We start from the raw sequence: 16866 nt of genomic DNA, 5'->3' as shown, positions 1-16866 counted from the left end.
GTGATTTGGGTTCCTAGACCACAACAGGAGAAAGATGCTGTAGATACTGTAGAACCCAATGCTGATACAGTAAACTTCTCTCTCTCCCTCCCAAACACACACACCCACTCATGTAGCATGCAGTTTGCCTTTCGCTAAACCACTTAACTCCAATTGACCAGTGGCATATTACAATTGCTCTCTGTCCTGTGGAGAACGGGATAACTCCTCTGCGCTGTGTGCATTAGCATCGATAAAATCCTGTGACACTTTGTCTGGGAATAGGGTGCCATTTGGGACGTGCCCTTTGTCACTGGTAATTGGATGGGAAAAACATGTAAGAAATGTATTAGGCCTCTTCCCTCATGCACACTGTAAAACGAACCCTTGCATGTGATGGGCGGCAGGTAGCCTAGTGGTTAGAGCATTGGGCCAGTAACCGAAAGTTTGCTCGATCGAATCCCAGAGCAGACAAGGTAAAAAATCTGTCGTTCTGCCCCTGAACAAGGGGTTCTGTTCGCGGGTAGGCCGTCATTGTAAATAAGAATGTTCTTAACTGACTTGCCTAGTTGAATAAAGGTTAAATAAATAAAAAATTCAAGTGATATAGTCTACCTTGGGTTACAAATGACGCTGAAACTTTAACACTAAATTGATCGGTCACAGAGAGCTTCCTATTAACTGACAATATTAGGCAGTATCAAAGTCAGAAGTTTGATGAACTAACCAACCGGGGTCTGAAACCTAGTGCCTTTACAAACCGTTTTCCCTTTTATAAAACACTAGCAAGATATTCTGTCATGGAGAGAGAGATCAATAACTGAGATTTGCGAATGTTTTACGTTCACTGCAAAATCACCTTAAGAGCTGAGATGGATATCTGTAGCATCTCTCACGTAAGTGATTATATTACACCCGTTGAAGGGAGCAAAGCACATCTACTTCAGAGCAGTCCAAGGTTCTTTGGGTTATATATTGTAGGGGAGCTGCATATTAAAAAAATGCACCAATGCCAAAGCACACACACAGTACTGCGGACGGAGCTACTGCTCCCCCACATGTTAGAGATGGGTACTGACTCTGTCCACACTTACATCTCAGCAGCCTCTCTGGAATCAACCAGAGGATATATCACAGGAAACACACACACACACACAGAGATGTGTGAGAGCACACGTGTGTACACACACACAGAAGCCATACAAACACTTCTTTGCAGAGAGGAGGTAAGAGCTCCATTTGACAAAATGCCTCTTATCAGCGTTTCTGCTGTAGTAGACTCATGGTCAGAGAAAATCTTTAAAAGCCAAATGATATTCCTTATAAAAGACTTTTACAAGGACCAATTAAACATGGCCATGACTTAATAACACCTTTTACGAATAGTCAAGTTGCTGAATGTTGTGCTGTAATGTTAGACTGGGTTGGTAGAGAGCTTGCATCCCAAATGGCACCCTATTCCCTATATAGTGCACTACTTTTGACTAGGGCCCATAGGGTTACCAGCTCAATTGCCATTTGGGACACATACAGTGATTTCCCTCTGCTCTGTTGACGAGTCTCGGATAAAAGCCTTATTAACATACTGCTTAAAAATGACCTTGAGTTGAAGACAAGTGTAAATGCAGCTGGCCCAACCTTTCAAAGCCATTAATGTCTCACTGCCAGAAATCTTTCAATAAAATATGCTCTCTGTCTAAACTGTTTTATACTAATAACAGAGTTCAATCCCATTGGCAGAACCATAAAAATGTTTAACAAATTGACAGCAATCTAAGAATGCTTTGGCTTTGTCATAAGATTGTCAAGATGCAAAACTCCCGAGCCTCTATCAATTTCCATTATTTCAGACAATGCAAAGCAGGAAAAGCTATGAACTGGATAGTTTAATGAGTTACTAAATTATAATGCTATTTCAGATGAGGCATCACCAGAGGGATGTAGCCAGAGGGATGTAGCCAGAGGGATGTAGCCAGAGGGATGTAGCCAGGGGGATGTAGCCAGAGGGATGTAGTCAGAGGGATATAGCCAGAGGGATGTAGCCAGAGGGATGTAGCCAGGGGGATGTAGTCAGAGGGATGTAGTCAGAGGGATGTAGCCAGAGGGATGTAGCCAGGGGGATGTAGCCAGAGGGATGTAGCCAGGGGGATGTAGCCAGGGGGATGTAGCCAGAGGGATGTAGTCAGGGGGATGTAGCCAGAGGGATGTAGCTACAACACAATCAGTTATCTGATTAGTGCCGCTCTTCTGTTTGTAACTTGATTCTAAAATACTGTTCCTCTGAAGGACAAAGATGTTCAGAGGAGAAGTACTTACATACGTTTCAGCAAAGGTGCTTCTTGCTAACCTTACTATCATGTTCTTGTCTTCTTTTAAACAGACAAAATGGATGAATATGGTCACTTGGTCTGATTCAGATCTAAGGAAGTCATCTTCAACCTATTATGGGAGCATGTCCCCATACAGGGACTTATCCTATAATGCGGAAATAGGAAAAGTGGGCAGAAGCTAAGACACACACATACCAATTGGATTACAAGCTATAATACAGCGAGGTCCCGAGGAGGATGAGCCTGTCTCTAATGTGCCGGTGTATAAATAGAAAGACATCAGAAGACAAAACGAGGCAGCTGTGTAATTGACAGAATAATAAAGCAGTTGTGCATTTTAAAATGGTAAATATGCTTAAGCACTTTAAATCGAGCCTCTTACTGTGTCCTTTGTTGAACCACCTTGAATGCAGTCAGTGTAAGTTACGTTCAAATAGCTAGAAATCTAAACCGGTGTCCTCCTCTTGTGTACTAGGATATAACTAGGGTTCCGATTGTATTTCCTAGTGAGGTCACATGGTCAGGGTAAACGCATGGTCCTATGTCATATCAGAATGAGGAATGAACGCAGCTACTGACTTCACTTAAGATGGAGCGCAATATTTCAATGACGTGTATCCGTGTAATGTTGTTGAGCCTAAGCTACTAAGATATTTAGACCACAAACTGGTCCAACATATTTTTGTCCCAGGACTTGAGATGCCAAACCTTATATCTTCTGAATGTTGTAATGGATCCTGTTTTTATTTTTGGAACAAAATATTAATATTTGATTAGGCCAAATGCCACAGTGAGGACAGATGCTTGCAAAAAGACTTGAGGTTTAAGTTATGCATCATTTAGTGGCATTTCTATTTGATGTTCATGAGTTCATCTTCAAAAGGCTAAGCCTAGAAAATACATTCTGATAAACCTGTTAAGTCAATCATAGGCTAAATTATGTATTTAAAGTCATGCTTTTTATTTTGTTTATAATATGAGGAAAGTGAAAGGGGTTTATAGACAGACCAGAATGGGCACCTAATGATTTAAGTAAAAATCGGAGTTATTGAATTGCCTACTGAATAAAGGCAGCAAAATCACTTTTAGCTGGTTGTAATATCACGTCAGATACTGAAAGCCTTTCATTGAGCAATGTATTCTGTATAGAAACAGTGCGCTCCGGTCGACCTACAAAGATAAGGTTAGAATGTGGGTGAATTGCACATGATTCGACTGTGAACGGCAGTATACTCTAACAGCCATTGTGTGACAGAAAAGCAAAATAGAAAATCAATCACAAAACACTAAGTTGACCACAGGCCAATGCCAACATGATGCAGCTACAGCATTAAGAACAGAATAAAGTGTGTCTGTGTGCAAAAAAAACTGAACCTTATGATGGTGTTCAGTACTGTATGTTTATGGACATGTTTATCAAATTCAATCTACTGAATGTATCTGTGTTTTTGGTGGAATGTCATAAGGCAAAAACACTAATTAGAGCACAAGAAATGAATAAGTGTATATATTTTTTTACTATGTCACATAGGTTCATATTTGTTCACGGGTCTGCACAAAAACGCAGACATTACACTTGATTCAGTACACAGAAATGTTTTACCTCCTTTTCTCCTTCCTTTCTTTCTTTGAAACTTCTCCCATTCCAGAGAGTGATTGAGTTTCAACTTGGCCCTGGCCTAAATGTGAGATGGAACACTTTCTCCCAGACCGAGCATCCGTTCTCAGAATCACAACTACTGTTATTTCCCCCTCTCCTTTCTGAGGGATATCCAATTTTTTGCCCCTTTAAATAGTTTGTCATCATTTTATCTTGGGAAGGAACACGGTGAGTAGTCAGAAATTGTCTGCAATTTGTAACTGTTAGGTCTCTGTATCTTTCTTATTGTTGTCAGTAGGGCTGTACTTACAAGACGGTATGTGACGGCTCTCATAGTCTTACGTCAGAATTAGACATTCATTCATGTTTCTCATAATTTCAAATGTCGAGGTTGTTCCAAATTTCTAAGTGCTTGAGGTTAAGTTTAGGCATTAACTCATTTTGAAGGTTGGGGTTAAGTTTAGGCATTAACTCAGAATTTAGAAGGTTGGGGTTAAGTTTAGGCATTAACTCAGAATTGTGAAGGTTGGGGTAAAGTGTAGGCATTAACTCAGAATTTTGAAGGTTGGGGTAAAGTTTAGGCATCAACTCAGAATTTTGAAGGTTGGGGTAAAGTTTAGGCATCAACTCAGAATTTTGAAGGTTGGGGTAAAGTTTAGGCATCAACTCAGAATTTTGAAAGTTGGGTTAAGTTTAGGCATTAACTCAGAAATCTTAAGCTTAGGTATTAAGTCTGAATGGTTTGGGATGGACTTCAAACAAAAAATCTTAAAATTGCTGGATTTGAATATGCGACATTTGGCACTAGCTTTTATGGCTCCCTGGGCGCTATTTGATAAATTCACCTGCTCCCCCTACCTTGGGCTTCCAGTGAGGAGGCCTGAGGTCAACCTACCCCCGCCCCCCTCCCCATCTCGTACTTCTGAGTGGGAGACCTTCCCAGGCAGTAGCCTGCCTAGCTCACAAACTAGAATCAGGGTGCCCACGCTGAGGTTAATTGACCCACAGTCCCACGCGGTGACATATCATTGATATGTGCAAATGAGCGATAGAAAACCGATCGCGCAAATGTCACCATTCCACATTTTTTGGTGCTGGCACCTCGTGTCGCCTATACCTAAATCCGCCACTGCTTACACTCATTCGCCACTGCCAACGCCCTAGCAAAATTCAAACCTACTTGAAGGTAACAGCGCTCACTGCTGCCCCTAGTGGCTAATGCTGACTTGTATCACGGGTGACCTGGCAGTCTAAACAACATTGAGACAGGCCATCTCTGTGCTATGTCTCATATAAGCCTCATTTTCCGACGTCATGATGCCATTCACAGTTCCACCCATAGCTTTGTTCATACCTTTAGTCTTGGTGGATTTTTAAAGGCTATATTTTTCTGCTATTTTGACCCACATGCAGCTCTAATTGGGTCCGATGACGTTTACATTTGCGCTGTGGGTTGAGAACAAAGAGTTCTAATTTTCTTCTGCTTTGCTAACGACTGAATATACGGCAACAGTGATGTTCTTCTACAGTGTACAGCATTGTCGTTCATCTGATATATTGTTCAGTTCTACATGCTGAACAATCAAACCACTTCAATGCTAAATTAAATACATAAATAAGTGATGCAGCACAACACCATGTGCAGACAGAGATATATTGATTGTGATATCATTAGAATATTCATTCTCTTTTTATACAGTGCAGGTAGCTAATAACGGCCTGTCTGAAAGGCGCCTCACCTTTACCCCTTCATCTGTCTCATCTAATGGTCTTTTTTTTCTAGGTCTGCCTGTTGTCCTTCCATCTCTCTGTCCTTCCATCTCTCTGTCCATCCCTGCCCTCCACTCCTCTTTCAATCCCCCTCTTTGATTTCTCTTTCCATCCCCCCAGCTCATGAATTGCATTTCCCCTTCGATCTACAGGAAGTATTTGATCTTTTAGCAGATTTATTTTATCAACATGACCTTGCTCTGTCTTTGCAGCGGCAGTTACACTCATGAGCAGCGGCCGGCCGGCCGGGGAGAGAGAGAAATAAGGCACCCCCCCCCCCCCCCCCACCTCCCTCCAAACAAAAAGCTCCTGGCTTTATCTGTAAGCACAAGCCCTGAGAACTCTAATTACCTCTGGCCTGCGTCCTAAATGACAACCTATCCCCTATGTAGTACACAACTTTTGAACAGAGCCCTATTCGGCTTGGTCAAAAGCAGGGTACCATCTAGGCAATAAGGGTGCCATTTGGGACAAAGTCCTGGTTTCAGTCTGAGCACCATTCAGCCATCATTCCATTTTACAGCACAGAGGAAGAGGATGCTCTTACAGCTTTACTTTCCTCCACATAATTCTTTTGTCGAATAGTTTCTTGTCTTAATTATAATTATGTCCTCGTTCCATAAGCTTTATATCTGAAATTGGACTACTTAATTTAGCTCGTTTTGTCCTTGAGAAAGATATTGCAATAATTTTACTGTAGGGGCAGATGAGAAATTGGAGGAAAAATGAAAACTGCAATTGCACCATCTCAAGTCAAATGTTATTGGTCACATACACATATTTTGCAGACGTTATTGCGGGTGTAGTGAAATGCTTGTGTTCCTAGCACCAACAGTGCAGTATTATCTAACAATACACACATCTAAAAATAAAAGAATGGAATTAAGAAATATATAAATATTAGGATGAGCAATGTCAGAGTGTCATTGACTAAAATACTGTGATAGCCTGTTTTTCAGTCACTCAGTCCCAGCTTTGATGCCCCTGTGCTGACCTTCCGTTCTGGATGATAGCGGGGTGAACAGGCCGTAGCTTGGGTGGTTGATGTCCTTGATGATCTTTTTGGCCTTCCTGTGACATCGGGTGCTGTAGGTGTCCTGGAGGGCAGGCAGTGTGCCACCCGTGATGCGTTGTGCAGACCGCACCACCCTCTGGAGAGTCCTGCGGTTGCGGGCGGTGCAGTTGCCATACCAGGTGGGGATACAGCCTGACAGGATGCTCTCAATTGTGCAACTGGAAAATTTGTGAGGGTCTTAGGGGCCAAGTCAAGTTTCTTCAGCTTCCTGAGGTTGAAGAGGCGCTGTTGCGCCTTCACCACACTGACTGTGTGGGAGGACCATTTCAGATCATCAGTGATGTGTACGCCGAGGCACTTGAAGCTTTTCACTTTCTTACTTTTACATGTTGTAAGTGGGTATACAGAGGCTATCATGCTTGAGGGGTTCATATGATTCAGATTTTATGCAACTTACACTCATAGCTATATTGGTCTCATTGACATCCACATGTAAATCAAGAGTTATCATATTGTACATTGCCATGGGCAGTTATTGGTGCCGGGCTTCCAACGTCTGCCTTAAGATCATACAGTGGGCCATATTGAATAAGGGCATGTTTTAAAGTTACATGTAGTCTCATAAGGAGAGTGTGTCATGGAGCATTGACATAATGAGACTCAACAACAGTGGTTGGGCTTATCAAAGAGATGGTGGTGCTGGGAACTATTGAGTCAGTCAGACCTGATTCAGCCTCGTCTGTGTTTAAACCACGAAGAAAGACGTTTACCCGCCTCACCCGTGTTATTAACGACATCTCCACACTTCTCCCACCGCTTATACATTATCTCCACTTCATTATTTAAACAGTCCATCACCCACCCACCCACCCACTTCTGAACGATACGATAGAGCCAGTGTTTTTCTCTAGAGAGCGTAACCTGTCTAACGCACATTATATATATATATAACCATAAGCAAGACTAAAGGAGCAGGGAATTTGTGCTGACAAGCCGGTAAGGAGTATGTGTGCGACTGGGGAGAATTCCTATTGTTCTGGTATTCTGGGGCCTTGGGAAATAAGTGCTGACTGTTTGGAGTGGTTGCACAGGAAGAATTGAGCTCTTGGGACCAGGCTTAAAGCATAGAGAGATACAGACAGAGGCTATCTAGCTCTAGCTAATAATATAAGCGTATATACACAACTAGTTTATTATTGAAGTCATTACATGATAAGGTTATGTACGTGGATGGACCCTTCGGGGGATAAACTGGGCTCTCTGTTAGAATTCATTAACTGGTTGAAAATACTGCTGTAAATTAGGATGTAGACATTATTAAAATAACTAATTGAAATATATTTTTGCTTCAGACAACAAAATATGCAATTAATCCGAGATAATAAAACATACATTTTTGTAATATCAGAGGACAATAGTCTTCATGGGGTCCCCTGTGCTGTTTTAACTCGGTCACAACAGAGTCCTCCATCCTACTACCTTACATGTACCTTACAGGAGGCTCCATATGTGGGCATCGTTGGCAGGGCAGCAGACAAGACAGACGATTAATCGGTCCAATGTGTTCTCCTTCTGCAGGATCCTGTCTGGCACATTTAAGATGTTGAGCCATCAAACTGCAATCTAGTCAGGCCACAACAATTAAACCACACATGCCCCATTCTTCCAAATGGGGGACACTGGCTTCATTCTTCATAATACAAAATGACTTGTCACAGCAGGCAAAAGAGCCATGGGTTGAAGAAGACTAATAATACAGGTGTTCACCTCTAAAGGTTTGGAGGCTCATCATTGTAATTAGTGAGAGTGTGTATAATATACAGTATACTGAACCAAAATATAAATGCGACATGTAAAGTGTTGGTTTCATGAGCTGAAATAAAAGATACCAGAAATGTTCCATACACACAAAAAGCTTATTTCTCTAAAATGTTGTGCACAAATGTGTTAACATCCCTGTTAGGGAGCATTTCTCCTTTGCCAAAAAAATCCATCCACCTAGCAGGTGTGACATATCAAGAAGCTGGTTAAACAGATTGATCAATACACAGGTGCACCTTGTGCTGTTGACAATAAAAGGCCACTCTAAAATGTGCAGTTTTGCCACACAACACAATGCCACAGATATTTCAAGTTTTGAGGGAGTGTGCAATTGACATGCTGACTGCAGGAATGTCCAGCAAAGCTGTTGCCAGAGAATTGAATGTTAATTTTCCCACCATAAGCCGCCTCCAATGTCGTTTTAGAGAATTTAGCAGTACGTACAACCGGCCTCACAACCGCAGACCACGCCAGCCCAGGACCTCCACATCCGGCTTCTTCACCTGCGGAATTGTCATTCTGATTGGCTAGGGCTGGCTCCCCAGTGGGTGGGTCTATGCCCTCCCAGGCCCACCCATGGCTGCACCCCCCAGTCATGTGAAATCCATAGATTAGGGCCTAATGAATTTATTTCAATTAACTGATTTCCAAATATGAACTGTAACTCAGTAAAATCATTGAAATTGTTGCATGTTGCGTTTATATTTGTGTTCAGTATAGTTGGGTCAGTCAGTCCAATAGTACACTAGGTCTCCCTCACCCTGTCCACTGAGACACATGACCAGAACTCCAGCCAGTGAGAGACTTACCATTAGACAAATATATGATACTTTAAAAATAATAATAAATGTATGTGGGAACTCAGTCGGGGTCTCAACTTACTGTATAGTAGAATACACTAGGTTGCAATTTTCGAAAATTGATACTGCATCAGTACTCTTCCTCTTATGTCAGTCACTGACAGTCACTCAACAAGCCCATTTGAGCTACCATTGTATAGATTGGTAGGTAAATTAGTCTAGCCAGCTTTCTAAACCTTGTAGTAATCATGGCTGAATTACTGACCTGGCACGAAGGACACCTCCCTAAATGTTTTGGGGGAGCCCTGACCTCCAGGAGATTTTGTTAGTCAACCAGATATCGTATGAACATACTGTACATTAAAAACGCAGTATCATATGATGTAAAATGCATCAAACAGGGATGATTTCTGTATTTTGAAAGTTACATATCTTAAACTTGATTACTGACAAGCAAAACATTTTGGGACTATGTCAACAATGGACTAATGAAACAAATACTAAAATATAATTTTTGGGTGGAGTTTTCCTTTGAGTTGTATTGTGTATGGCTCAATCTGTGGAAATGCTGTGATCACTCATCTTTAACGTTTTGATTCACAGGCCATAATTTGAAAACTGCAACTGAGACAGAAATGATGTCAAAGGATGTGCTGAGAACCCATGTATAACTGGACAGGTAGGGGAAAAAAATGGCCTAGTTTTCATGGCACAATGTAAATATCTGACTGCTGCTACATCACAGGAGGTTGGTGGCACCTTAATTGGGGAGGAAGGGCTCGTGGTAATGGCTGGAGCATAATTCGTGGAATGGTATCAAACGCCTGGTTTCTATGGTTTCCATGTGTTTGATGCCATTCCATTTGCTCCGTTCCAGCCATTATTACGAGCCGTCTTCCCCTCAGCAGCCTCCCCCGAAATGCATAAGTGAGACAACAATTACATGAAAATATTCAATATATCTTTCGTTTTGGATCAAGGTAGCTTGTAGCTAGCTAGCTGACAGCAAAGGTGTCAGCGATAATGTGCCGGAGCTTGGAGGGATTTGTAGTCTTGCATGATGTCTACTTTGATGCTAATTAGCATTTTCGAATCAGAGTAAAATAGAGACAAATATTTTGATAAAAGTCAACTTGTCAGAGAGATTTACATAGTTATCAAAACATCACGCCAGGGAAAGCCTACATGAAACACAGACAATGTTTAAATGGAAAAAAGCTGTTTTTGACTGCTAGGTTTTATGTTTATTATTACTTGTCCAATGTGTGGCTAGAGTTTTAAGAGTGTTTAACTTTTTAAAGTCATAAGGTGTATATGCGTGGCTCGCAACGGGCCCAAGCCCGCAGCATGTTTGCCTGAGTATGGGGAAGCCAGAACACATGTGCTGGAAGATACTGGGACATCTCTGAAAAAAATATGCATTATTGTAGCTCAGCTGCTGCTATAGATGTCAAAGTACTCATTTGTTCATTAGACATTTCATTGCACAAATACAAACCAGTCCATATATTCCAATGTTTTCTTATAGGTTTAGTCAATTTCACCGTATTTCAACAGATAGTTTTGTAAATCAAACCATTCAAAACTAATGCAATCTGAACAGCATAATGGAATATTGCACCATATCAAAGAAAAATAAATAACAATTTGCAAAACTGCAGCATCCCACAAATTGAAATAAATGTATAAAAGAAGGATGCTATTACACGTGCATTTAAAGTATAACTTTTTTAATGTGTTTAAACAAAGTGTACATAAATGTAACAATTCAAAATGAATACAATCTGAACAACATAATAATAGAATATTGCACCATATCAAAGAAAAATAAATAACAATGTGCAAAACTGCAGAATCCCACTTAATACATTAAACTGGTCCCCCTTTTCTCTCTCTTCTTTAGTGCCATGTTATAACCAGCAGCACACAGCAATGCTGACCATATTTAGCTTTTTCGAGGGGCTGATGTGGTTTAGTTTTCGAGAAGACCCTCTCAGAGGGAACGGATGTGGCCACTATGCAGAGTCTCTCTGTCATGACTTTAGTAAGCCGTGGGTAGACAGAGGCATGGTTATTACACCAGCTCAGAGGATCTGCAGATCTTTGGAGGGGATCCTCTAAATAGGATCGGACCTCCATTATGGCATCTGCTGAGGGATTCCTTCGTGCTGCATCCCCAGTTGCTCTCTCGTCAAACAGCATCCAAACAGCAGACGTTTGTGGCGCTACTGCTGGTGCTTCTCCTCCATCTGATCCCTCTTCTTCCTGTTGCCTGAGCCAGCTGACTGCTGGGGATGTCCCTCCCTGCTGCTGAGGTTATTCTTTGAAGAGCCTCATCAATCACTCTGGCATCACCGAAGGCTAACTTCTTAAACCTAGGGTCAAATGCAATGGTTTCTGATAGCACATGATTATATTCCATTCTGTGGAACTTTATGTCCATTGATGAACATAGGGTGTCCATCAACTCTGTCACATGTCCTGTGGTTACATTTGCTTCTCTCTGGCGGCTGGCTGTGATTCACTGCAGACCCTGACACAGGAGTATCATTTTTGAGGCTGTCACATAGCTGAAAAGAGAGAACAGTGACTTATTAGTTCAGGTTCATGTTCTGTCTACTGATACTACATTCTCATCTACTGCTCATATACATATATAATACTGGATTAAATAATGATGTAGTAATAACTGCTTACTGTACCTCTCTCCACTGATCTCCACAGTGACCTGCTCAAAGGGTTCCAGGACTCTGCAAAGCTCCTCCACCACCTCCAATTCCTCTTGGGTCAGAGCATCAACAGGTGCATTGACAATGGTCAGGGTAGAGATGATGGCATCCTTTGACTCAAGAAACCGCTTCAACATATAAAATGTTGAATTTCAACTTGTAGTGCAGCTTTGTTTAAGCCTCAGCTCAGGCATCCCCATCTGGCGTTGTGTAGTGGAAGTATTCCACAGCTGCTTTCACTTTGTCCACAGTGGGCTTCATCACCTTCAGAGCATCTCTTACAATCAGGTTGATTGTGTGGGCAAGACATTTTAAAATGTTCATGACTTTGGTTATGTTAGCTGCATTGTCGCTAACACAACAGACCCCTTTTCCATCTACTTGCCATTCTCTGGCCACTCTCAACAGTTCCTCTGCCAAGTTCTCTGAGGTGTGTCTGTCGCTGAACTCAAAGCAGTCCAGAAGACAGCTAGAAATCAAAAAATCTTCAATGAAGTGACATGTAACCAACATGTAAGAAGTGGTTACCCTTGATGTCCAGCAGTCAGTGGTAAGGCAAACTGCAGTAGCTTTCTGGACTCTTTCCCACACTGAATCCTGTGTGCGCTCATACAGTTGTGGAATAAGTGATTTTGAAAGGGTTTTCCTGCTTGGAATTGTGTACATTGGACTTAGACTATTACTATAATTTCTAAAACCTCTGTCCTCCACGATCGAAAATGGCTGTAAATCAGTGGTAATCATTTAAGCCAATGCAATATCAATTTGGCCTTGTTTTGCTACAGACGGACTTTGGCATGAACTGGGCCATAGACGACTGCGTTGCTGTGGGTCGTGGAGTGGGCCTACTTGACTGAGTGGATACATCTCCACGCGTGGAGGTGCTGGCCCCACCACTATCACTAGCAGGCCCGCTAGTTTCTCGAAGCTCCACTACAGCTAGCTTCACAGTTGGGTGAACAGCTCGCATACGCCGGTGTAGGTTGTGCATAGAACCGACTTTATATGAGACTTTGTTTTGGCAAATACTACACTGTGCTCTAACATTGTCTACATTACTAAAATGCATCCAAATGCTACTGTGCTTCAGACTCATTTTCCAGCTGTTGTTTTCACAGCTGTCCTTCCTCTCTCTCCTCGGCTGCTAAGTGTGTGACTGTGAGTGAGTTGGCTCGGCCCTCCCTCGCGCATCTTTGGTTCATTGGTTGACACTGCGTGTCTGATTGACAGAAACAACAGGTGAGGCTGTTAGTCTGAGCAGACAGCCAGAACGAATGTGCGCGCTTGAGCATTTAGGCCTATATTGTTTCATTTCTTTTTTTCATTCTTTGAATTAGTTCATTCTATTCATTTAAATCTTTTGATTATTCATTTCTTAATTTTGGGATATTTTTATAAATAGATTCGGCTCTTCTGATATGCGAGCCGGCTCCCAACATTCACCTACAAGAGCCGGCTCGTTCGCGAACGACCCATCACTTCTTTATATTGTCATCAATATTAAAAAAGAAGTGCAGAACAAGCCGTTTTAGTTTACTGCAATTGTTTCTAAAACCGTAATGCCACCATAAACAGTAAGGTAGTATTTTTTTTATGTATGTGTAGATTAACCTTGAATGCTACGCTTGTTATTAACGTGCAGGGACATACTTGTTGTAGTTTACAGTATTAGTTTGACTGCCTCTGTAACGAGTGAATAAGCCTAGCTATGTTGTTTAGCCTCGCCTACTACAGTTGCCCACATCAGGTTTATCTAACTCCAAATTCCACTGTGCTAATATGGATTTGATTAGGCTTTTTACACAATATTTCACTGGCGAAGTTACAGTAGCTATGTTTGTCAATTAACCTCATAGTTTATTCAATGAATAATGCTAGCTATGTTCTCTTTATAGAGATGACAGCGCCAGTGGTGAACCTTCTTTTGCTGCGTGTGGATTCCTGGGTCTCTACCATGTGGAGCCATACTGAGACATGGAGACAAGCTGCTGGGCTCTCTCAGGGCATGTGCTGGAGCTCTGGTGGCTGCAGTGATGATCACTGCTCCAGACAAACTAGAGGTAAGATACGGTCTTCCTCATCATTATCCTATTCTTCTATTCCTTGTACATTTTTGGTTGCGTTTAGGCCTACTGCTGGTTGATACATTTGGTTACAAAGAATTTACCTTCAGATTTGCCAAATATGCCAGAGGCTTGGAGCTGTGAGTCCTGGATATAACTTCATGCTTACACTCTGGTAGTCACTTACTAACTCTGAGAGAGCTACACGCTGAGTATACCAAGATTAGGAACACCTTCATAATAAGGGATCATAGCTTTCACTTGGATTCACCTGGCCAGTCTTGTGTCATGGAAAGAGCAGGTGTTCTTAATGTGTTGTATACTCAGTGTACAGAACAGTCATACTCAGATGCATATGCACACATAGACAGGCAGAACAACACAGAGACCCAGTTGGTTGGGTTGAATGAGAACAAGTGCTCTTAATGTTTTGTACACTCTGTGTATTTCTTTAACACCTAGATAACTGGGTGTTATGTACATTTTCTTTCTTTTGTAACACCTTCTTTGTAATAAATGGAGCTATTCATGTGTGGGAGTAAATTCAACCTAAGGCTATAGAACTGAACAATGGTCGCATTTGTGTCTTCATTAAGTGCATGCATTACACAGCCAACAGATTGTGTAATAAGTGCGTGCTTTATTATAGAGCCGTACAGTGTTGTTAAATTAATTATTAAAAACATGACAAAAAAGCATCTGTCCCTTTGTTCTCCCCAGGGAGGACATCGAGGAGTTTCTGCCTGGTGATGCCCACAGTAAAGCAGGCAATCGCCTTCACATCTCAATAACGCATTCAAAAAGTGGCAAGAACACCATCCTATCCAGTTTAGCCTCCAGGGAGGACCTCATAAAGCTAGCCTGCCACAAGCCTGAGCAGATTATATTACTGTATCTTACTATAAACCTTGGCTTTAACACAAAATGTTGTCGTAAATGTTTATGAGGAGCACGGCCATTGTTTTCATATCTTGCAATATGTTTGGGTCAAGGAACATTTCAAAATCTCTTTCACTACATATTTTTGGATTTGGTCTTGGTTGCTTCTTTTAATTTAAGGCACTCTTAGCCAGTCGTTTTGTGCCTGTCTATGCTGGAATCAAACCGGTGGAATGACAAGGACAGGTAATAACTTTAGCTGCATCTCAAACTCAACCCATGGACGTTATCCTTTACGAGCTTACTGTTACTTTTTTTTGGTTTATTCATTTTCTGCCCAAAACACAGAGGGCTCATGAACCTCCCCCTCAAACTGGCCAACATGGACGTAATGGTTATTACATGTTCACAGGGATACAGACAGTACACATAGACAAGTGTGTGTATAGCATTCAGGGAATGGTTTTGCACATCATTTTGCATGATGCAGAACTGTAATTTAGTGGCTGCCTGAACAGTTATTTTGCAGTATATAAATTGGTTTGATTTTGCGGACATTTTTGTTAATGTTTTGTGTTGTTTTTATCCCTCAGTTTTCCAAGGAGAACATCATCAGGTTAAACCAGTCCTCATTCCCTCCTTTAGAGGAAAGGATGAACCAGTATTGTAGAGGGTCATGACAATGCAGTGGTGTTTCTGAAGAAAGAGAACTGGATCTAGTAGGGTTCCAATTTCAATTTCAATTGAGAATTTTGTTTTTAGTGTTTTTACTACTTTTAAATGTGGTGCATTCACATGATTTTAGATTTTGTGATAAGACATAGACAATGTAGGTCAAATGTATAATTTGCTCTTTGCACATTCACTGCAAATCCACTGTAGCCCATACAATCAACAGTAATAACTATATAATCTGAGGAGACGTTGGAATATCAGCATGTAACTATATCTCCCATGTGAGGTAACTGGCCTTGATGGACTTCCTTGTGGAAAATCAGTCTTTGAACACGCCTCACCAATTTCCAGCAGCGATCCATTACCCCTGAGCCAGCAGTGGCAGGCGGTGGGGAAATCAGTAAGGCACTTCACAGAAGTACATAATATAACAGGCAGTGGAGTCACGCTAACCTAGCAGAGGTCCTTCAGCTCCTCCAGGACAAGGATGGAGTACCCCTTTGATGTTACCATAGAAATGGCTGTTTGAACTCTGCACGTTCTTCTCTCCTTCTGAGGAACCATTTAATTTCCTCCGGTCCTAGGGTATCGACGTGCACTGTGTTCAAGATCATTCCCCCCCCCCGGTGGTTGAACTCACACACACACACACACACACTCACTACACACACCTCCCTCCAGATCTTCTGAGGATACCAAGGCAAAATGTGCTGTTTAAATTACTCACCGCCTTCAAATCTAGTAGCAATTGCTGAAATAATCGAACCCCAAAACAAAGAACCATATCTGTTTATTAACACAAGGCTGAATTATCATAACTACAATTCCAATGTGACTGATAAAAGCATAATTGTCCAAAAAGACTTTGGATGAGTTGAAATAAATATGTTTGGCACTGCACACTCATCAGCATGAGAGCAAAGGGCAGATCTGTACAGTAAAGCTGAGATTTAGCTTGATCAGAAACCACACAATGACTATGTAAACATTTCCGTGATGTCATAGAAACGTCTGTTGTATCACAATCAGTGTGTCAAATGAATTCCACATCAGTTGTACACCACCAACTAGGCCACACAGTCCTGTAAGTAAACAGGATTTACCATCCACACACTAAAGTGAAGTAACCATGGTGTTTTCCTACCGCTATCCAGCCTCCCTGCTGTTGCTAATAATGAGCCAAATTTTTGTCCACAGTTGTAATT

The 16866-nt window shown here is 41.6% G+C and overlaps 1 long non-coding RNA gene across 2 annotated transcripts; it reads left to right on the top strand.

The window, feature by feature from the left end:
- The first annotated feature begins 13301 nt into the window (after positions 1-13301).
- LOC109890113 (uncharacterized) lies at positions 13302-15533 on the top strand. 2 transcript variants are annotated; one of them, XR_002255371.2, is made up of 3 exons: positions 13302-13618; positions 13940-14104; positions 14828-15533. It is a non-coding gene; the product is annotated as an uncharacterized LOC109890113 (long non-coding RNA). The 2 variants fall into 2 exon arrangements; XR_002255372.2 differs by having other exon boundaries at positions 13302-13623.
- The last annotated feature ends 1333 nt before the right edge of the window (positions 15534-16866 follow it).

The sequence above is a fragment of the Oncorhynchus kisutch genome, linkage group LG5 (assembly GCF_002021735.2).
Source record: "Oncorhynchus kisutch isolate 150728-3 linkage group LG5, Okis_V2, whole genome shotgun sequence".
Lineage (NCBI taxonomy): Eukaryota > Metazoa > Chordata > Actinopteri > Salmoniformes > Salmonidae > Oncorhynchus > Oncorhynchus kisutch.
Note: the sequence above shows the minus strand (reverse complement) of the source record. Positions and strands in the feature narration are given on the sequence as shown.